This window comes from Tyto alba, unplaced genomic scaffold, assembly GCF_018691265.1.
Source record: "Tyto alba isolate M040663 unplaced genomic scaffold, T.alba_DEE_v4.0 Super-Scaffold_7, whole genome shotgun sequence".
NCBI lineage: Eukaryota > Metazoa > Chordata > Aves > Strigiformes > Tytonidae > Tyto > Tyto alba.
The window spans coordinates 31,884,085-31,906,602 of NW_024881328.1; the positions used below are offsets into that span (position 1 = coordinate 31,884,085).

General features: G+C 44.4%; 1 long non-coding RNA gene across 1 annotated transcript in view; it reads right to left on the reverse strand.

The window, feature by feature from the left end:
- LOC116965825 overlaps nucleotides 1–22,518 on the reverse strand; it is a 45,736-nt gene that overhangs the window by 18,760 nt on the left and 4,458 nt on the right. The gene's annotated exons all lie outside the window — the stretch shown is intronic.

The following is a 22,518-nucleotide window of genomic DNA, read 5'->3' on the forward strand; positions in this document are numbered from 1 at the left end:
AGATAATCGCACGTACCTCTTTGGTAGGCAGTGGTCTAACCCAGGCAGAGATGCTTTTAGAACATGGATGTTCTCACCAGCCCTTGATATTTTTCTTGTGATCCAGGCAACATCCACATCGAAAAACCTACGCCACAGCTGTCAGGGCTTCTCTCCAGCAGATAATTAAATTCCAACTCTACTGCCATTGTGACAAGTGAGCTCAAGTTTAGTGATACCACCCCTGCCAACCGAACAAGAACTAGAGCCATCAGCTGCACAGTCGTTAATCACTTCGCTGAAAGAAGAGGTGCCTGCAGTACTTACTGGCATCCTCCCAGGGTAGGTGTTCAGCCTCCAGGAGATACCTGACAGTAACATGAATACATCTCAAGGGATGACCATGTTTGGATCACTGTGCTTATGCAAGAAGACCTGGCAAAGTCAACAAGTTTAAAGGATTTTCAAGATCTCTTCCAAACCAGAGAAAGGCAGGTTTAGCTTGGGCAGGCAGCATGGTAGAGTATTGCTAAATCCGAAAGATGAAGCCATTGGCATTTTTTTCCTATGGACTGCCCTCTCAAGTTGCTCTTTTAGGCAAAGAGTTTACTTTTTTCCTCTCCATTTGACCGTAACACGCACATCCCACATTTTTGCAGATATGTTTGTGTTCCTTAGAATATAGCTTTTAAACTGAGCTGATCCATCAAAAATCAGACTGCACATTAGCTAGGACCTGTTTAACTCTCTAATAACTGCTTTTTCGTAGCTGTCTTGCTTCATATGTAAATCTGTTATTTCTAGGCTAGTTACTGAACTATCCAATTTTAAGTACAGATAGAGCAAAACTGTATTTTTTTTTTCTCACAAGAGAAGAACACTGCCTCGCTGCTAGCACCCCAGAGAGACTCCTCCAGTTAATAAAGGGTGACCAGGACTCACGCCTAACAGCCGCACGAGCCATATCTGTTCCCTTGCTTTGCCCGTTGCTCACGTGTTTAAAGCTGGCGTTCGGGCTGCAGTAGCTCCATGGAGGCCGCCGTGGAGATCGCAGTTACAGAGGCGTACATCTGCCTCCGATGTGCTGTGCCAGCCAAAGAACAGCTCAGACCCCACACAGCCTCCAAGCTCTCGCCCGGAACACAGGAGGAGGTATATCTGGCCTCCGGGGAAGCACTCCAGGAGCCTACTGTTAAGCCGACGGCCAGAAAACGCAGCGCATTTGAGCAGGAAATTAAACCTGACTCTCCCATCGCCTCAACAAATGGCTCAACCAGCCTGCTATAAAGTCAGTCTCTTGGAAGTCTCTCCATCCCCTCTTAAAACTGAACACTAGTACACACTTTCTGAATCAAACCCGGCTGCCCCAGTCCACGGGATGTCAGCATCGGAAGCTGGGTGGGCAGGTCTGAGGCTTGACAGCACCTCCATGCTGGGTGTAGAGACTTAAAATTGTGGATAGATAGGTTGGCCCCTCTCTAGATCTCATCCTAGGCTCCCAAAGGCTGAGTTTATTCATCACCCTGTGTGCTTTGCTTGCAGCATTGGCTTCCCTGCTTGTCAACATGCCGATTTCTGAATTCTCAGTGCAAAGGAAGCCTTTCATGGTTTGGCATCCTCTTATATGTTTATGCTTCTCAAGATATATTCTCTAGCCAAGTCTTTAAGTTCTTACATTAGTCCCCAAGCCCAGACATCAATCTGTTGCTGATCAGGTCTTTTCACATCATGCTGCTTTTATCTGGAATGCTGTTTTTGATGCTTCCAGGGAAGCTCTGGCTGATGTTTTTAAGAATGTGGTTAATCTTTTTTTTTCCTTTTTGTTTAAAATGACACTTGAGCACAGCTATTTCTTTTAACCTTATGCTTTTACTGTAAGACTTTAGCAAGAAATTTGCCTGATAAATGCTATTATACCAGGGAGGTCCTGATTTGCATCTTTGTCCTTGGATAGTGTAGAGGCAGCACAGGGGTCCACAAACAGAGACTGATTATTTTTTTTTCCCCTCTTTTATAGTCTACAATAAAAAGTTTCTTTAAAGGGGAAGAAAAGAGAGGCACATGCTTAATATTGAAAAAAAGCCTGCTTGTGCTTGGCACATTGGAGAAACAGTTCAAGAACACTTCATCCTCCTGCAACTATTTCCTGCACTTCTGCCAAGGTTAGGGAAACCTTGGGTTAGCTTCTGTCTGAATACCACAGGCTGGTATCAGTCTGAACAAGTTCAGCTGACTGCTTAGATTTTCATCTTTGTTCTTCCTCCTGTTGTCTCCCCACTTTGGCAAATAGAAATCACCTTCGTCTTTAGGGAGGCCTCAACCTGAAAGCACCCAACAAAGAGAATTCCCCGAGAGATGCTGGCTGGGGGGTCAAGGTCCTTCCATTGAGTCTCCCAACTCGGCTGTGCTGGTGATCAGCCAGCTGTCATGAAAATGAGACTCTGTAGATCAGCGTGGTCTGGGACCAGGTGGGTCAGAAAACACAACAGCAGTCTGATAAATGACTGAAAAAATAGACAAAAAACAACCCAAACAACCCATGCAAAAAAGATCCACACCCCCTCATATATAAACTCCCTTTTTTTCACAACAATGAAGAAACAAAGTGGCAGAAAGCAAAAATAACAGGCAAGTATGACAAACTTTACCTCATCTTTCATTTGACTTTACATGAAAAGCGCCGCTGACCAAACCAGCCCTGGGATGCCAATTGGTTTTGCACACAGATCCTCTGACGCGCATCCCAGAAGAGGAGCAGCCCTGGGACGGAGAACAGACTGAGCGAGGGACCCCTGCTCTGAGCAGCCGCGGGACACCCAGGTCAGCATGGCTACCAATGGGGGAGGCAGTCCTGCCCCCACGCTCGCTTTGGGTTGCCCCTTACACTGGGAACCAGCCCGTTCATTGTCCTTTTACGCTGCTTTAGGTCTAAAGTCTGGATCAACCAAGGGACTGAAAACAGTATTTTGTGTCTAAGGTACTGGATGATTAACCAGAGTCAAAACCTGAACCATTAGCTTAAATTCACATTTAAACACTTTTTTTTTTAAAAAAAAAAAAAAACAAACTAACAAATATATCTGGAGCACCTCATGCAGAAATGGCTTAGGTGAGATCATTACATCACGGAGTATAAGCTCGAATGGGCTTTGACAGAGTTACAACTGTTCTTATCACCATGGAGCTGCCCCAGCGTTTGTGCAGAGACAACAATGCTCTCCTGAACTCATTCTGTGTATCTTATAGTGAGCCACCTGGGTAAACCTGACCTGCTGGTTCATGGAAAATACGACAAAAATACAGCAAATTCCTCCTTTAATGGTTGTTGTCTTTGTAGTAAGGATCACACTAATCGCTGCTTTCTCCCACAGGACTGTGATCTAGGCCTAATTGTAAGAGCTGAAGTCATTTAGAGATGTAAAATGGAGAACACAGGGATAGGAAAGAGCTTGAGCACTTCAGCAGATAAAGGAGAGCAACTCCTTCTGCATGCTCCCTTGGGGAAACTGCTGAAGACACATTGCCATGGCTACTACCTCAGACGACAACTCTTTTTTCAGATATTTTGTGGCAGCAGAAGGGACCCCAGTGAAGGCTTTCTTCTTCCCTCCTGCCCGAGGAGCTGCCAGCAGGGGTTCCTGCTGGCCAGCCCACCTCCTCCCACCGTGCCTGTGCTCACCAGCCCCTTCACAATCCTCTGGGAACCTGGGGCTGCCCTGCCTCTGCTCCCCACTGCACCAGCGAAACCCTGAAGATGAGCTACCAAAAACCTCGCCGTAGCCTTGGTGGGGCTTCCAGGGAAAGGGCCTGGGCCGCGCTGTGCTGGGGGAAAGCTCGGAGGCGGGAAACAGCGGGAGAAAGGCTGGGGGCAATGGGGGAAGAGCACAGGTGTACGGCGGAGGGAGCGTCCAGAAGGAACGGGGTGCACTTCATCATGTCAAGACCTCTTTTTTTTTTTTTTTTTTTTTTTCCCTTCCTTTTCTGAACAACTGTGGTTAGGAATACCTTAATTGGCAGTAACGCAGTTAATGACTAGTAACAGGCGACTGCGTGGGCAGACGGCCAGGGCAGCGAGATGCACAGCGAGCGCAGGAGCCACGGCGGGGTGCACCCCGGGCCCCCCTCGCTGGGCAGCAGCGGGGCCGAAACAGGGACCGGCCGCCAACGGTCCCAGTCGCCCGCAGGGCCCCGTCCCGGGGCGCCCCACCTGCGGACAGCGGCCCCGGGCCCCTCACAACACGGCCCGAGGTCCCTGCAAACAGCGCCCGAACCCCGCGCGTGCCAGGCCGGGGCGCGGGAGGCGAGCTGGGCAGCAGGCCTGCGCCCGCCGCGCGCACACTGCACCCCACCAGCCAAGGGGCTTCGTTTAACACCCACTCGCCTAAGGATTGCTCTAACGTTGCTCATTTCTAGGTCAATTATTGACTTGAATCGCGTTAAAGTTTAACGTAAATATGCCACTATATCACCTGTACATATATTACAGTAATTATATGGTTACGAGATTCTTTTAAAATACTAGAGAAACTAGCTGCTACTGGAAAATGAAGGCTCCCAGACTGCCCTGAAGCCCATGCAAAGAAATACAAAGATTCCCATTACCTTTGTGTCAGCTTCACAAGGAATAATCAATTTAGATTATTAAACACACATACAAATTCATTACTCTCCAGTTAAAATCTTTGTTTCCTAAAAATGTTTTGTCTAACCTTAACAGAGAGGAAAGAGGAGGGGGTAGAGGGTGATCAGAGAAAGGAAAGACATTGTATCATAAGCAGCTTGTAAAGCTACAAACAACATGAGAATTATCTTTTTTTTAAAAAAAAAAAAAAAAAAAAAAAGGCACTGCTAACTTTTTCACTTTTTAGCAAACTTTTCAATTAGGATTTCTTCCTGGCTATTTAAATAATCTTCAAGTAATGATTTTCTGTAATTTGTCTTTTTCCTTTGGAAACATACCGTGCTATTGTCAGCTTTAAAAAAGAAGCAATTTTCTGACTTTTGAGATTGAGCAGGTCATGGAAAAATTACTACTGTGGGAACCTATAATTAAATAGAAAATGCAGCTGCACTTATAAAAAAAAACCTAAAATTAAGTTTATTCTATTAATACTTGATTCTAGAATCGTATTTGACTCTTCAGACACAGGTCTCAGCTGAAACTGTACCTTACCTGCAGAACATCACTAGCTGCCCAGCTACTTTCAAAAGCAGACATGATATAATATGTACAAACATATTGACAATTATTTATTGTTCATATGAATTGGATTCAGTATAGCATAATAGTCATTTACACATGTAGTCCTTTTCCTTCCTCTTTTCCTAGTACTGGCACTATATCTTCGGGTACTGGGTTTTTTTAGGGATTTCAATTAAAATAAATCTACGTAAAATCAGTAATGTTTTTTATAAATTTAACTAGAAAAAAGAAGCACAGAAAGAGACACAAAATTATGTCATACATCTGAATTGAATAAAGATCTCTTCCCAGCATTTGACTAGTCATGAAATGGAGACAAGATTCTACACAATACCATGATGCAAAACCAGGCTTCGTGTATATATAAAGAAAATTTATCATAGTTCCTGACTGAATGTTTACACAGCACCAGATACAGGCTTTGAATTAAATTGTAAATGAAAATATTGAAAAAAAAAAATTGTGATCCATAATGGACTTTAAAACACCTAAAATATACAAGATTAACAAATGCCTTACCGAGAAAATAAGGTATAGATATGTTGACTAACAATTCACAAGATTTGTTCTGATGTCAGATGATAAAAAAATACTTGCACAGAAATCTTAAAATAACTATGTAAAATTAGAAGAAGGCCAAATCAGTCTAAAATAACAGTATTAATTTTATTTAATAACAGTAATAAAAATAGCAGTTTTAAAATAATTGTATTTAGGATGACCACCTTTCATGATTTTCTTGGGTAATAATAGGTGAGATTCTACAACCTGTCCTTACTGCATGATATAACAGAAATTACTAAATACAAATGTTCTTTTATATACTATACAGTATTTTGTAAAACTGTATTTCCTTTAAACCTGTACTCTTTCACTAAATTTGAGGGTTGTTTTTTTCTTTTAATAAATAGGAAGGAAAATTTTCATCTTGCTTTCATCAATCATTTTCACATATCCAGCTTTCTGTGCTATTATAAAGAACATAACTAAACCCATACAGTTCATATAAATGTCTATACTTATTACATATAAGATGCTGAAATCCTTTCTTCATGTGCAGACTAAACTTCACTATTTTTAATACAGTTACGTATTATATCTAATAAAGCTATCCACAACTACTGTGAGAATGAAAACAGCATATCAGAAATAGTAAAAAAAAAAAAAAAAAAAAAAAAAAGATTTGTGAAGAAACATTATACACAACCCAGGAAAGATTTCCCCCCCCCCTTCTAGAAATGACTTGTGAGTGACAGTGTCGTTGCCGAGAAAGCCCACAAAACCTGTACCATTGTGTACACTGCTTGATTAAGACACCCAGAAGTGATCCTAAGAACCAGCAGTGTAATTATTTAGATTTCACATCTATGGCTTGTTTTCTCTCGGATGCCTGTTTGGTCAGTGGCATGATTTTTTTTTTTTTTGCTTCATGCCGTGGAGCTGGATTTCTATTTTCCAGCTGCATATATTCCACGGAGGAAAGGAAAACTGATCCATGAAGTTCCTATTTGCATAAAGCACAGAAACATCTGTCACAAGATTCTTGTTGGTAGATTGAAGCATCAGGAGATACTGCCGTTGATCATCTGCCCTTAATAATATTGAATCCTTTTTCTGTCAATAGGAGCTCTGAGTGAGGGTGTTTAAGGAGGCAGAGAAAAGAGAAAATTTGATCAAAGACGTATTCTTACTATTACTTGAAATGAGTGATCGGTTACGTGACGCTGCCTCACACAAACACTCAGAAACGAGCTCTGCCCCAGGATCTGCAAATGCCCCGTTTCATTAGGTAGCAGTTCCTTGCAAATACAGACCTTATAAAGGTAGACAATGAATTAATCAGCATCCTGCAGTTGCCTACAATGCACAGCAGCTTTTTTTTTTTGTTGTTAAACTTTACGCATTGAATGATCTGTGGCAGCAGGGCTAACATTAGAAAGTGCTCAGTCTGCAGTGCTGTTTTGAGTTTTGATTTCAGTTTAGGGAATCAAATAAAAAAATCTCGAGGAGGACTCATCTGCGTCTCAGATCAGGAAAAATTTAATTCTGTTTCTGTATGTATATATAATGCGTGTCTACAATCATAAATATCAGGTGGAGCAGCCAAGTCGTTCATACAGAATATACAAATAGAATAGAATAGAAACTCAGTGAAATATAATAGCAACTATTTAAAAGGTTGAATGACTATGCTAGGTCAAGTGTTATTTCCAAAATCACTAAAAGTACATTCGGTAATATACAATATACATATTTCTGCATTACGTTTTGCTCTTTTTTATTACCAACTATTTTCAAAATTCACTAGAGCTCTTGATAAAATTGTACAAATGGATTTTAGGCTGGCCTCCTCTCTCACACCACTGAGAGCCTAAAATCAGTCTAACCTGCGGTATGCAGTGCAAACAAAGTGCCCTTCTCAGCTCATGTTGTTTTGTGGAGTTTAACAGTCAAACTGAGAGGAAAATAAAGTTGCTTCACATTTACTGTCTACTTATGTCAGAAGTAGCATGAAGGTGATCGATACAGCATTATTCTGTTTTCTGCCAACAGCTCCAAGATAACCAGCTTCCTGAGCTAGGTCAGCAGAGATTAATATCACATTAGTAACATCTCATTCATCATTGTCATTGTAAAACAAAAAGGCTTTAAACATTTCTTATTCATAGCTGATCTCTGTAACATGCATGCATGCTTTTCCCCCCCCCCTCCTTGCTCCTTCACACATTCACAGATACCTCGATTCAACTGTAAATGTCTGGGTGCAGGAAATACCTGCTCGGGAGGGCAGCACAAGAGGGTCACGGTATATTATGAAACAAACACTTGTAAAAATAATACCAAAAAAGCTGCAGCGGGAGTGATCTTTGCTCCCATACACATATTTGTATAAAAAGTTTCTCTGGCAGTGGTTCACCAGCAGGCAGTAATCAGCTAAGATACTTCTTTGTAATTTTTCTGTTTCATAAATAATACAGGAGTTTACTAACAGGAAGTTTGTGGGAAGCAACAGTAAACAGTCTAGCAATCCATCTGTTATTGCGGAATGCAAGAAAGCTGAATCAGATTCTCTGCAAGTGGACTATTTTCGTTGTTTGTGCTAGTGAAAATGTGTGGGAAATGGGCATTTAGAGTCATTATTAATGTGAACTCTTGCAGACCTCCTTTCTCCCTCGCCTTGCGGAACGGGGCGGCCGGGTGCAATTTCAGCAAGAAGCTCAAGTGCTTCAGTGGCTACAGGGCACCTTGTAATAAACCTGAGCAAAAAAGACAAGGCAGTTGTATCCGATGTGAAATATTCAGGTGACAGTTACAAAGAGACTTTTGCTTCCTCGGAATTAATCTCAGAAAGAATGAATTCTAAATTAAAACACACACAAACTCCTGTTAGCACCTTCCTCGGCGTCAAGAGATTTATCAGGAAGAAGTTGAGGGGTTGGAGGGACCTGGAGTAGGAGGAAAGGAAACAAGGAAAAATAAGGTAACGACGGAGGTTGTACTGACAGCCTTTCTGTGCCAGCACAAGTAGAGAGTCAACCAAGGGTGAAAAAAAAGCTAGTATCTTTCCCGAAGACAGGCTGTTCTGCTGGCATTCGTCCACCCTTGATATGTTGCTTCTGAATAGAAGGCTAGAAAGAGAGTGGGGGCAGATGTGTAAATTAGTCACTACTACTACAAAAGCAAGGTTTCTTTGCCAGCGGCATCACAGTGTCTCACCTCAAAGATTAATTTGTAGCACTGAAAGCATGCGTCCAAGATGAAAAGTTGTGCTGCCAAATAAATGAGAGTCAGAAGCCTACGACAGGATTCTATCCCGTGCTAACTAGGAATCTTTTCATTTTAACAAGCTAACAAATTATGCTTATTCACAATGTGTCTGAATATTACACGTAGCACTTGGTTCAGAAGAGACAATAAACACACAGAGAAAATCTCTGTCCCAAACAAAACCTACTTGAAGAGGTGTAGAAAGTTCTCAAGAAACAAAAACGCCTAATTACTGGGCGCGGGTACCAGCTAATTGTTGTGCATGTAATAAACTGGGGGGCAGCACTGCAAAACCGCCCGGCAGCAAGAACCGTTTTCGACAGGGTTCTCGGAACGGCGGGGTTTTAGCCTGGACAACGACAGGCGGCTGTGCTGGGGGCGCCACTCCAAGCCCTGCGCGCCGGCAGCCCCAGCGCTCGGCTCCGGGGTTACCGGTCCCGCCGGCGGCCGCCGCTCCCGCCCGGCGAGGCTGCCGCCTCCCGGCTTCCCTCGTCAAACCCGCTGTGCCCCGCGGGGGGAGGCGCCCTCGCACTCGGCACGATGCCGTGCCGTGCGACCGCGGTTCGGCAGCAGGTTTCGGGGGTGGGGTGGGACCGGCGGTCGCGGCCCTAATCCCACACCCCGGTCTGTCGTCCCACCAGGCAACGGCGGAGCAGCCGTACCCACCCCCTTCCTTTCACCTTCCCCGACCCACGCGCTCAGCGCTGCCGTGTCCCGGCCCGCAAAGCCCAGGCACCTCCGCTCTCCCCAGTGAGGGTCTCGCTAGCAAAACTTTTTTTTTTTTTTTTACGGCAGGGGAAGGCAGGCCGAGGCTGCTGCCTGGCGTGCCCGGAGGGTGAGGGGCACCCCCGGCGCTGGGCCTCGGGGCTTGCTGCCCTACACACGCACGGGGCGAGCAGCCGAGGCCGCGGGTGGGGGGGTGCTGCGGGCGCGCGGGGGAGCCCACGCCCCGGGTGTCGGGGCGACCCGCGCCCGCCGCGCTCCCGAAGGGCTTTGGCGCCCCCTGGCGGCCCGCCGCGCGCACTGCGCTGCCGGCCCCGCTGCCCACCGCGGGGTCCCGGAGGACAGAGGAAGCGGCCGCCGGCACCGGTACGGCCCGGGGAGACCGCGGCGCGGCCCACGCGTGCAAGCTGCCCACTCTCACCGGATCTAGCGGCCCTCCTGAGGCCAGGCTGAGAGAGCTGGGGGGTTCTGCCCGGAGAAGAGAAGGCGCCGGGGAGAGCTTATAGCGGCCTGCCAGTGCTTAAAGGGGGCACAGGGAAGCTGGGGAGGGACTCGTTATCGGGGAGGGTAGGGATAGGATGAGGGGTAACAGTTTTAAACTGGATGAGGGGAGAGTTAAATTAGATGTAAGGAAGAAATTCTTCACTGTAAAGAAGGTGAGACCCTGGCCCAGGGTGCCCAGAGCAGCTGTGGCTGCCCCCTCCCTGGAAGGGTTCAAGGCCAGGCTGGACGGGGCTGGGAGCACCCTGGGCTGGGGGAACTGGATGATCTTTAAGGTCTCTTCCAACCCAAACCCTTCTATGACTCTGTGGAAAAAATCAGGACAGTAAGTGATGTTTTCACAGTTTCCCTGTCTGCATAATACTATTGGGGTACTCACATCATTGACAAATGTATTTTTACAAGACAATATTGCACCATTGCCACCGCAGCAGATACTGACAATCTCATTATTATTCCTCAAAGTAGTAAAATACATTACCTAATAGCGGTGCAGTATAGTTAAAAATTCATCATCATCTATGCCAATTACGCCTGGACAAGGGGCAGACTTGCCAAAAAAATAAAAAAGACAGCTTTTGACAATTTTCACTCAAACTAGAGGAAAAGCCTGACAGGCAACCTTTTTTTTTTTTTTTTTTGAAACGTCTGTATCTGAATCTATAATGTCAATGACTTCACACAGGACCCATCCTTTCCTCACATAAAACCACCAAAAGCGAATCACACAGCACTGCCGCTCTACTGCAGGTTTCCCATATGGGTACACAGCGGGCTTAAATCACTGACACAGGCAGTAAAAATTAAATTGTCAAAATGTGGTTTCATAAAGTCTTTCTAGCCCTTTTTTTTTTTTTTTTTTCTCTCGAGTATGGTAAAACTTGCTACTGCTCCTGACTGGTCTAATGCCTGCTCCAAGCTTGCAAGCATTCACCTCCAAGTGACAAAGCACAGTTGTATGATTTTATTGCTCTAAAGACCAAGAAGGATACCTCATCTCTTACCATCTAAATCTCATCCACTTCTGCACAGTTCAACAGATGTGCCACCAAGACAGGTGTATGGCAAAGAACACTGCACAGTAAGAATTGGTGCTATTTCATTGTAATTTTTTTGTCCTATGTGTCTTTCACACATTTGGTTAGAGTAGACCTTGAGGGCATTTGTTTTATTGCTGCATCACGATGGGATTAATTTAATATTCACCAGCGTATCAGTGCAGCCCAGGTAGCTATGATGATCTGGGGCTCCACCTAGGCACAGAGAGCTTCTCCGCAGGAGCAGCTCACTTGAACATGGCATGCACTGATGCGCATAGTTTTCTACTTCTGCAATCAAAATGGGTCACAGCAAGCTCAGGAATCAGGTGTTCTCTGTTGCAAGAAACTGCCACGATGGAGGGCCTTGATGGTACCTCTCCTGGGTATCCACTGTTATATATGCTTCTGCAACACTGGCTTTTCTGCTCCAGGTACCCAGCAAAAACCCATCAAGCGTTTGATGTTATGGACATTTGTGCGCCACAGGAATTATAAATGTGAACTAATTGCAGTGTGGCAAAATGGTCCCAACACTGATCAGTGGGCACAAGGCCTTGTTCTCTGGAAAGATCATGACAAATAAACTTACTATTTATGCACTGAAAAAAATCCCTTCCACAGGAAGCCTGAGTCACTTTAATGCTTTGTGAGTTTATCATATAGCACATCGAGAGATCAGATGCAAGACTCCACTCACCTTCACTGCTACATCCTAGTCAAGTCTCTGAAAATCAGAGATCAGACACCCCAACACACACTCTCTGAGCTGTGATCCCCACCACACCTGTGAGGGACTGCCAGTGTCACACCTTGTCACCACTGGAAGGTAAGCTCTCTTTCACTCATTCACTCCTGACCAGCCTTGCCAGATGTCTTGGCTCCAGTTTGCCAACAAGAGTCTAACACTGGGGGCAACCTGTGCCTAGACATAGCTAGATTTCCTGGCAGAGGGCTAATACAAGTGTTCTCCAGTGGATCCAACAGATCAAAACATATCCTGCAGATCTCATCTCTTTCCCAAGGCTCTAAGGGAGAAAGCGACATCTCCACAAGCATGCCCAACCTTCACCTCCAAAATACTGAGCCTTGGTTCGTGCTGGCTGCAATGTGGCATAATATAAAGGCTCACATTGTAGTAGCTGGTAGGGAACTCGGATTCTGACCACTTCTGGGGAACCTGCCTCAACAACCCTGTTGGGTCTTTCCCTAGGCTTCACCTCCAGGTAGCAAAAATAAGAGTACTTCATGTCCTCCTTTTACATGCCAGTCCTCTCTTTCAGATGCACTGACTTAGGCTGCTGCTCCCTGTGAGAGTCTCTTGCTCAGACAGGCTTATGCCCCTGTGGTGAGGTCTCAGGATGCCTCCTGTCTGCCCCTCTCATCATCCATAGCAGTTAGTGCTCCTCTCGGCTATAACCCGGACAGTACCTGAAAGCGGGGACTTTCCACAGGGGCCAGAAGCCATATTCAGACCTTTGACAGAGCCTCTGAGAACTGGGTACCTCTCCTTAGGCGTTAAGAAGACACAAATGGACAGATTTGATTCCCTGATGCAAGATCTGCCTGTCATCATAATTACAGAAATGAATGGTCAAACTCTTCCTTGCCAGATTTCTTCCACCTAAAGAAGCTACACTACAGGAGATATCTTTTCCTATAGGGATGAAGTCTTTCTCAAAGTCCAGTTGCATAACTCGATCTGTATTTTACGACACTTTTCTTCCTGCTATTTCTCTTGTGTTTGGAGGTGAACTCATGATGAAAACCACTAACACCATTATGTTAGCCCATCAATTAGAAGTCATATAGACAGGAACCTTAGAAATTGATCTCAGACTGGAACTTTTGCCCAGATTTATCAAGTCGCCATGCTAATTTATTTCCTCTTTACCAGGGGAAATCCTGTCTCTATAGTTACTTTCTCTCTTCACTCCAGTTTTGTGCCCAACTCAGTTACGTGATTCTATTTTCTCTTTTCCTGTTCATGGTAACCAAAATCACTTTATCTGTGGAAAAGTATTTCATATGGCTTTGAAGACAGCGAGGCTAATTTAAAACATACATGTGCATGCATGCGTACGCATGCACACACACACACGTGCAATTGAAATTCAGTCCAGGAAGAAAACTCTGTGAACAGGAAAACACAAGCGTTGCTCATTGCTAGGAACTATGACACCGTGCAGCAGGTAGCAAAGCAAAGCCTTACCATAAACACCCAGAAAAACAGATGTTGAGAGGGTATGAGCTGGAGGGTTGGGATTCACACAGTTCTGTATCTTGCATAATATAATCCTAGCCAACACTGGGAAAAACTGGCCATACAAAGTCACAACATGGGAAGAAGCAGAAAAATCTACCATGATCTACCAGACAGGCTGCAGGCTGCCTGAAAACTGTTCCCAGGAAGGGAGATTCTCCCATTGTGATGGAAATTTGAGTTAATGGCAAGTAAATGGTAAAGGAAGATTGTCTTCCTGGTCATGCCCGTGGAACAAATGCAGCAGCTCTTGTTGGCATGTGCTCTTGAAAAACACATGCTGCTTTGCTGGGAAACTGAGGGATGATATGCTCTCTTCAAATGAGGACTTAGGGTGGGGTCTGAACCCCAGCATTTCCGACAACCTGAAACTCTCAGAGACGCCAACAGAAACTGAAGGTGTGCGGCATATTATTAGAGGTGCACAGAACCCCACAGCACCAGGTCAGAAGACAATTGTTTGTTGCTTGACATCAAAGCCTCTTGCACAGAGCAGAGAATGAACAAAGTAAGGGGGAAAAAAATGCTTTTGTGGCTACAAAGGAAGAGCTGGAGAATAGTGTCAGTGGTTTGCAGGGTGAGGAGTGGAAAAGTCTTAGTGAACTGTTTCCAGCCCTTGAGCTCTTGCCTGATGTTCCCTCTTCAAGGTGCCCTGTGGAGTGAAGCCACACTCTGCAGCCTTACAGACTCCAAGAGGCTGCCCAAACCTGCCTACACTGTCAGATCTTGTCTGAAAGCCACATTAGCATAACACAGCCTGGATGATCCCAGCATGTATTTGCTCAAGCACAGTCCTTCTGCTCTCAATCTCTTTTGTACCTTGAGAGGAAGCCAGGCAGTTTAGAGGCTCTGTCTGATAATCTGTCCTCTTAAGTAAACCATTATTCAGAGAATTTGAATGCTTAAACCCAAACAGAAAATGTAACAAAGTTGGCTAAAATAGGTTAAGTTCAAGATAAGTACCTGAACATCTAGTACACCATAGCAAACAACAGAGACCAGCAAAATAGATTTTCCCAGGCACTGATCATTCTTGATTCCCAAAGGCAGCCGGAGCTGTTTGATGTATCCCTCATAAATTTAAGATCAGTACTGATTTAAAAGGTCCTAAAAATCCCACCCACTAACCTTCCAGCTCTTGAGCCATCACATGCCAAGAAGTATTAGCCCAAAGCATTTGAGTCCTCTGTGGCAGACAGCTTTTGGGAAAAAGCCAAAGCAAGGCCCTGTGGCCTAGAGATCACCTCTTCCTCACTTCACCCTTGTCTGCTCAGCTTGCTGTCACATCCTCTGAGATCAACTCTTCCCCACCAGCTTTACCCAAATCTGTTTGCTAGAGATTTAAAATCACTGGAAATTTTGAAGGCATCCAAGACAAACAGTCACAGAAGAAGGAACTGGGAGGGGCAAACTATTGGCATACTTGCTGACAGAAACTACATTTTCTTCAGAAAGAGAAATACATTGCTTCCAGTTTGGTTACTCACAGAAAGTGCTGCTGGGAATATACCAGAAACATATAGCTACACATTCTTTACTCTCAAGTAATGACAAATATAACTATCACTGATGTGTATTTTCTCCTGTTGATGGTATAGCTCTAAAATAGGAAGAATACTGTTGAAAATCCAGGGCTTCTATATAGGTGATGTGTATGCACAAAGCTCAGTGCTTAAAGAAAGACATGTTTTACTAGCAACAAATGAACAGGCACGTTCCTAAAGGACAGGCTTATGTCATGAATGTAGTATCTTTGTGTGGTCTTTATAATGAAGTTAACACAGGACAGGGTTAAGGACCTACAATGTGCACACCTAGAATTTGCATATCTATGTACAGTCTACATAAAATACAGTCACCAAAAAACGTGTGTTCTGAAATAAAGAAATAATTATCCAGAAAAGTGAAACACTGTAGCAATAATTTTAAATGCTAATCTAAGCAAAGTTTAAAATTAATTTTCTTTTAAAGTGTTCTGACATTTCCAATACAATAGCTCCATGCAGAGCCTCAGAGTTTTAAGAATAAAGTAAATTTTTGCCAGATCTTCCTAGCTCAGAGTTCTACCAAAGGCCATCATGAGGTCAGGCTTTGTGATATTTTCCCTGGAGATTTTTGTCTGCCCTAGCTCTCTGGATATGTTTTTCTGTCTTTGGTCAGTTTTTCTTCCCAGCCTCTCTCATTACGTGCAATAATACATCTTCTGTTTTGATTTGGGGCTATTGTGCAATATTCCCCAAGTCACATCTCAGAAACAGTGATCAGCTTGCTTATGCCTTTTTTTTTTTTTCACCTGCTTTTTTTTTTTTTTTTTTTAAATATATCCCCCTGTCTGGAGTTGCATACATGCTTACCAATAGTTCTGTTCTTTCTTTAAATATTTCTGGTTTCCATCTATTTCACATCTCCTCTGTCTACATGGTAGCAGCAATATCTGCATTTCTGAGTGCTGCCTCTCTGCAACTCCTTTTTGTATGGTCTCAATTCTTACCTCTACTAGTCCCACACTTCTGTCAAGTGCCTACTACCACTTGCTGGAGATGTGGTGCTCCCGTGGGTAACACTGTGTGTTTTTGTAAAACTAAATGGGTCAATAAAAGTACCCATGCCGATCGCAAGATAGCAAACGTATTCTTGCACATGAGAAATGAATCGTTTGACTTCCCTACCCTCTTCCACCCTGGAACATGAGCAGCTCCATCAAGACCCCTACAAGGTGCAACTTGCAAACCATTGCTGGGTTCCATCTCATCCAACTTCAGGTATCTGCAGCACAGACAAGTCTATCCAAATCAGGCACCAGCATTTGCTTCCTAGCTGCCAGAGGGGCAAAGCCAATTCATCACAGCCTCGGCACATGCACGTGGAGCTCTAGGACTCCAGGTATGTGCAAGTCTCTCCCACCACCTGTGGCAGGGGGCAGGTATCTACAGCACAGACATTACCTATTTGATCCAGCTGCCTAACAGTGGGCAGGGGCTCCTGACAGGGTGTGCCACCCACACTAGACATGAATCATACAACTGTTTGAGTTTGAAGGGACCTTAAAGATCAGATTATCTAGTTCCAACCCCCCTGCCACGGGCAGGGCCCCCTTCCCCCAGCCCAGGTTGCTCCCAGCCCCGTCCAACCTGGCCTTGAACCCTTCCAGGGAGGGGGCAGCCACAGCTGCTCTGGGCACCCTGGGCCAGGGCCTCACCACTTCTCATTGTGAAGAATTTCTTCCTTACAACTAATCTAAATCTACCCTCTGTCAGTTTAAAACTGTTATCCTTTATCCTATCCTTTCAGCCCCCGATAAAGAGTCCCTCCCCAGCTTCCCTGTAGCCCCCTTTAAGCACTGGGAGGCCGCTCTAAGCTCTCCCCGGAGCCTTCTCTTCTCCAGGCTGAACCCCCCCAGCTCTCTCAGCCTGGCCTCACAAGGGAGGTGCTCCAGCCCCCCGATCGTCCTCGCGGCCCCCTCGGCCCCCCGTCACCAGACTGAAGACCTTTCCCTTTGCCGCGGCAGGGCCGGGCCGCGGGACGGAGCGGGACGCTGCTGCCGCCGGAGGTGCGGCCGCTTGTCCCGGCGCAGCTTCGCGGCCACGCGGGGCTGCCCCGCTGCAGCCGCCGCCCGATCCCCCCACGCCACGCCACGCCACGGGGGGCCGGGTAGCGACCCCCAGCCCGGCGGCCGGGGCTGCGCGCCCCTCCGCGCCTTCCCGCCAGAGGGCGGGCGAGGCAAGCGGCCGCGGCCCGGCGGCCCCCCGCGCCCCCCCGCGGCGCGGAGCGCTGCCCTGGGAAGGGGGGTTTCCCCCTGTCCCGTGGGCTTAATCTAAAGTCACGCGGGGAAAAGACGCTACTAGGAACGTGCAAGCTCTCTTAAGACAACAGCAAGTCTTAAACAAGTCTGCTTCCTTCCTTCATTACTAATCCCACCCCCCCTTTTTTAGTATTTACGTGGAATCTAAGTATAGATTTTCTCATTGATTCAACATAAAAATGCACAAAACAATTGTTCCTGATTTTAACATTAAAGCTTTTTTCATTCCGGGACTGGGCAATAATATATAAACCTCAAGACAATAGCTGTAAGTGAACGGCACGTTTTTCTCACAGTACATTTAATTAAGCTCTAGAAGGTTTTAATTTTAAAAGACTTTTTAAAAACTTTAGTGTCTCCTGTTTCTTTCATAAAATAGATGAGAAGAGTTCTTTGCATGGTCCAGTGGGAATATCTACAAAAAACCATTAGAAACTGCATTTCCAAGCACTTTCCTTTCCTAGATCAGTTACCAAATTAATTTCCTTCATTGGTGCTCAACCAGCTGCAAAGCCTGAGAAGTGTGTAACTGCATTTTCAGCATGAAAAATGTCATCTGTATGGATTTAAAAGTTGGGTGTGTGTAAAAATAAGAAAATTCAGTGATAATTTGAGGCGACCTAGACAAGGGAAACGAGACAAGGAAGAATAGAGCAGCTCATCAAGCCTCCCAGCAATCCCATGGCTCAGCCATGCTACCGGGAACAAAGGAAACAAGCATACATGGCCTATACTGGTACCCAGCCCAACTCTGTCTAGTCCCATCATTTGGTAGATAATCAGACAACGCTTACACCAATTTTTTATGCACATCACATTTTCCTTCCCCAGGGAGCTCCTCAGCAGAGGGGACTCAAGCTGCCCCTGCTCCCTCTTTAGAGCCTTCAGGGCCCAGGCTGAAGACAGGGCAAGTGAGAGAACCCCACCATGGGGTGTAACAGAAGCACAACATTCCTCAACTGGAAACAGCTCCAGTAGAGAGATTTTGAAACGGTCACAAACATCCACTACTTTCTTAGGCTACATTTTCCCAAGGTCATCATAATCAGTGTTTCGCCTATTAGACTGAAATTTCTTGAGTAAATATATACTTTGCAAAAGGCCAAGTTAGCTGTTATTGTTACACTGACATACAGTGTCATTTACAAGCTCTAATTATTTTGAAATAATTTTTCTGACAGTGAAAAGCAGCCAGAATGCATGGAATTCAGTTCCACTGATAAAAGTAGCAAGCATTTGCTTTATGCTCCACTTCCGGTGGTGGAAGCTCATTTTGAAAAGGTCAGAATTTACAGGGGGAAAAGGTAGGCTTAAATCCCCAAAACGCAGCAGGTTTAGTTCTGTCCCTTTTAATCATCTGGATTGTAGGAGCTTGGCTGACACCAAATTGATGAAAACTGAAACCAGATGGTGTAATTGCAGAATTTTTCTATACTGATCCTTTAAAGAAGCACTGACATGCTTGAAGAGAGGTAAAAGAGAGTTATGTAAGAAAATCACCAAGACACTGCAACCTCTAAGAAGTTTCAGAGCACTGAGATCTTTGATGGCTGCATGATAGCAGTAATTGGCAAACACAACGTACAGTGAAAATACATTCCTTTCTCCCTTAAAGTGTCCTTGGACTTGTTCACTCGCTTTTCTTCCTCTCTCTACCAGCAGGAGTCCCACAGACATTAGAGCACAGTAAGAACTGGTAAAAGACTTACAAATACACGTTAGGTTGTTTTGTTTGTGTTTTCTAATCAGAGTTAATGAAAAGTCTTCCATTGCAAGGCATCATAAAGTTATTTCATTCCTCTACCAACAGCAAGTCGGCCCTATTTAATGGAAGTTTGGAAAGTACACTGTCAACTTAAATTTGTATCCACATAAAAAAAAAAAAAAAAGAGTTTAGAAACTCATAAAACTAGTAGGAATGTTTACACAATTTAAAAACTTTCCAGCAAGGACTGTAGCTATTAAACAAATCAGCACATCACAGTGTTTCAAGCCCAAACATTGAAACACTAAGTACCCAGAAGTATAATTTGCCTTCAAACACTTTTTTTTTTTTTTTAAAAAAAATGCTCTTTAATGTCAACAAAATTTCCAGTAAAAAAAGGTAGGGACAAAGGAATTTCATGAGGTATAGACAGAGGGTTACAGGTTTGCAGGGCTAGATCCTAAGCAGGAGTGATTCTGGTTCTCATGTCAGCTAGGGACTGTGATTGTGATTTATAAATTTGCAGTAGTCCTTTTAAGGGCACTTTAGGACTTCAGGATACGGATCTGGTGAAGAATCATGACTCCTGGGAAGTCAATAGCAAAAATTCTTCAGTGCACACAAAGCAACCCTACTTCTCTCATTTCAAAGACTGCCAGTACTCATATACAGAGACTCTACAAATTACTTGCATAGTACAGCCAAAATATATTCGTAATATGTGATGAATTCTTCTCCTTTTTTGGCAAAGTCCCTTCTGAGAAGCATAGGAACTCAAAACTGGCCTGTGTCAGCTCACAGCCAGTGTATCCCCTTCCTGAAGGACACCACTAAGTATCCCTAGCTGCAGGCCACCAGATCCCTTAACACAGGTCTGAAGATGAGGCTCTGCTTTGAAAAGTGTCCCTCACACAGTGTCCCCTTTTTCCGTAATGAAGGCAGCAGGTAGGCTTCCTTCCTAATGGTCAGCCCACTGAAGCCTGAAAGTCAACCCAAATCCTTTTTGTCAGCCCTACTGCAAATTCAGCTTTTTTACAGGGAAAATGTGATACTAGTTCCATTATTGATTCACTAGTCAGAAGAGAATACACCTCACCTTCTCTTAGTGTTATTAGATTTATGAATTAGGGCCTTTGGAAACTTGATTACCTGTGTTGCCACTTTAGTCAGCAACCAAGATTCAACATACACCAGAAGGTCAAGAGAGAGAACAAGTGTCATCTTTAGAGGGGCTTTCATCTATCATAATCACAATTTGCATAGCATGATTTTTCTTTATCATGTCTCCCATCACAGGGCAATCCGGAAGGAATGGAGAGAATTGCACTGCTTCCGTTGCTGTCACCAGCTCACACTAATGCAGTTACCAGATGTAATGTCTATTTTATGGCTCTTCGCAACTGTGTTCTTCAGAGGACAGGGTTCCCATCCAGCTGAATTTGATAAATACATGTGTAGTATGGATGACTCTCGGGTTTAGGTGTGGAAAATTCTTTGCATTTGCCTCCTGAGAAAATGGAGGATGAAAACATGAGAAAGACAATTAGTTTATTGTCAGGATACTCTTCAATGAGTTCCCTTCACTCCTCTTTGTCTGAGTCCAGGAGTCAATACATTTATGCTGAAGAGAGCACGATATAGCAGCTCCTTGTCTTTCTGTCCCTGGATGCCCTATTAAGCTGCCTCTCCTGTTCCACTTCACCACATACACTAAGAGCATCAGCAGAAATTTGAAGGTGCCCTGTAGTAATTTACAATTCTAAGTGCCAGTGCATATGAAATAATAAATACCATATATTGATCTGATTAATGCATGCTTGTCATATTAATTTATTTTCCTACAGGCCTGTGTGTGGCTCATGTAGGGCCACAGTACTTGTGGGTACTTAAGCGTAGCTCCAGAGCAGCCAGCATTTGGAGAGCGTACTTGGGATGGACATGCAGGCCACAGGAGTACACCTAATTCTAAAACCACAGCAGAGATTACAAACATCATGAATTTACCACACAAACCAAAATGTTCTCCCCATGGGAATTCCAGAGCATATTTCCAGCCTGAAAGTCTCCAAAGGAGACTCATCCTGGTTGCATGTGACTATTCCCAAGAAGTCAATTCCTTCTTCTTCAGAAGCATCTTTCATACCCTTAATAAAAAAATATAAATAAATAAATAAAAAAGGTAGGGAAGGATGACATTTCCACCATTCCAGAGAGAAAGGCCATGACAACAGCCTCAGTGGCTGTTGCAGCCCTAGTCGCAAGTCTCAGGACTGTCATTGGACATGCAAGCAAGAGGAACCAGCAGTCCAACTAAAGAGGACCAAAAAAGGAGCCTTTCAAAATTACTCACTACACAAAGGATAAAAAAAAGGAACTTGCACAGACAGCTAAGTTCTTTGGAGCACTCATGATCTCCTCTGTCTGCAGCTCCGCTTTGGAAATGCAAGCCAGCATCACAGCATGTGGGCAGATAACTCTGGATGTCTTTCTCATGATATATCCCTGCAATCCATCCATGGCTCAGCAGTTTCCTTGGTCATTATCCCACTGAAACAAGGCACAACAGGGGACACTGAACCATATTGCAGATAACAAGATCCAGCCTGCATGCAAACTGCTCTTGTGGCATAAAAATCTCAAGATTCAAAGCCACCAACAAAACAGGGGAAAGACAGACTGATTGTTTGGCAAGAGGTCTCGTGAGCTTTTTCATTTGGAGGACACAAATCAGATTAAACCCATTCCTGTGCTGTTTAAGACAGTTATGGAACAGGGCTAAAAATTCTGCTCAATGTCCACATAAAAACCTCCATTATTGATATATTTGATACCAGATTATCAACAAGGGGATTTTTTTCTACGTGATTTTGCTCCTTAGTGGAGACGCAGTCAAATAGGGTGAGTCCACAGGTCTTTAATACTCCATACATGTTATCTCACATCTCCCCAACATCTGGTGAGCACAACCACCTCTGCCTTTCTGACATGGGATCTCCAGGTGGAAGTACAGCCACATACAGCCCACAGCCTTGCAGGTACGAATAGAGGCAAAGTAGCTGAGTTCAGCTGTAGTCTTCACTCAAGCCTGCTCCGCTACCTTTGTAGTGAAGATAGAGGTATTTGTGGGTAACGCAAGTACATCCTAAATCTATGTATATTGTGCAATGTGAATGAAATCAAAAAGCCTGTGAAAGAGCTACTATTAGCTGTTGTCTCAGCTACTCAATGCTTTAATAATAATAACCCATTTTAAAACTAGTGTTTTCATTTAAACGTGCAACATAAATAACATGACAGCTAATGTATGTTACTGAAAGACAAAAATGTGATTTCCTTAACTTCAAAAATCTCAAACGCTTAAAAGCCATAAATGCATGTCTAAAGGCATCAGTTCTCATGAAAAAACCCCACATTTTTGAAAGCTAAAAGGAGCACATAGTTCATCGCAACAGTAATGGTATTTGCACACAATTTTATCAAAACTTAACGCTACATGCTTTCTTTGCTGTGAAACACAAGCAAATTCTTTCTCAAGAA